General features: G+C 36.1%; 1 pseudogene; it reads left to right on the plus strand.

Annotated features, from left to right (window-relative positions):
* The first annotated feature begins 786 nt into the window (after positions 1–786).
* LOC125998504 (uncharacterized) lies at positions 787–925 on the plus strand (annotated as a pseudogene).
* The last annotated feature ends 282 nt before the right edge of the window (positions 926–1207 follow it).

The following is a 1207-nucleotide window of genomic DNA, read 5'->3' on the forward strand; positions in this document are numbered from 1 at the left end:
TTTGGGTCACACCCAGCAGTGCTCAGGGCTTACTCCTGGCTCTAGGCTCAGAAATAGCCCCTGGTAGGCACAGAGGACCATATTAGATTCCGGGATTCAAACCAACGTCCTGCATGAAAGGCAAACACCTTACCTCCATGCTATCTCTCCAGCTCCAGATGAAGCAATTATTATGTGATTATCAAATCCTCCAAGAAGTGTTCTGTGTGATGTAGACAACTTTTCTATCAGAAATATAAGCACTTTATAGATAAAGTGTTCAGAAAGATTTTAAAATGATAGTCCGGGGCCGGAAAGGTGGCGCTAGAGGAAAGGTGTCTGCCTAGCAAGCGCTAGCCTAGGATGGACCTCAGTTAGATCCCTGGCGTCCCATATGGTTCCCCCAAGCCAGGAGTGATTTCTGAACACATAGCCAGAAGTAACCCCTGACCATCAAATGGGTGTGGCCCCCAAAACCAAAAAATAAAATAAAATAAAATGATAGTCCATAAGTTATGGTTGCCTAATTTTAGTATTAGAAAGACTGGAGATATATATATATATATATATATATAAACAATCATTTTTTATTTATTGTATAATTCTTCATCAGATTATTCATCAACAGGAATTCTATTTTATAGGTATGAAAATTAATAAACAAAATGGAAGCAGAGAATCAATAGTGACATTCCTCTGATAATCTTTCAAGGCCTTGGTTCATTGTTTAACCATAGCCTCATAATCTCTCATAAAATAAAAATTTTAAGGCCATAACTAGAAGGTGTTGTAACTAATAAGGAAACAGTATTGTATGAAAGGATAAAAGATTATATCTCCCCTTGACAAGGATGGAAGAGGCTTCAACCTACAAGGTTAAGGCACTGCTTTATGGCATCTAATAATAAGGTGACAATATACCAGGCCCACTTTATCTTATTTTTTTGAAGTGAAAGATAGAATACACTACAGTAGACAAGTTAACTCCATAGACATAATTTGTGATTTCCTTTTTCTTTGTAAAATTATTATAAAGATAATAATAGAATAGGTAGAACAGAAAATTCCTAATATATTCACAACACTGAACTACTTAAATCCTCATCACTGAGTTTTCCATGAACTTTTTTAGGACTAAAGATGAAAACCAAATGTGAACCGATATGCCTTGCTTGATCTGTCCCTGGTCATAGTTGTCTTCTACTTCCTCAACTAGATTATGATTCAT

The sequence above is a fragment of the Suncus etruscus genome, chromosome 20 (assembly GCF_024139225.1).
Source record: "Suncus etruscus isolate mSunEtr1 chromosome 20, mSunEtr1.pri.cur, whole genome shotgun sequence".
NCBI lineage: Eukaryota > Metazoa > Chordata > Mammalia > Eulipotyphla > Soricidae > Suncus > Suncus etruscus.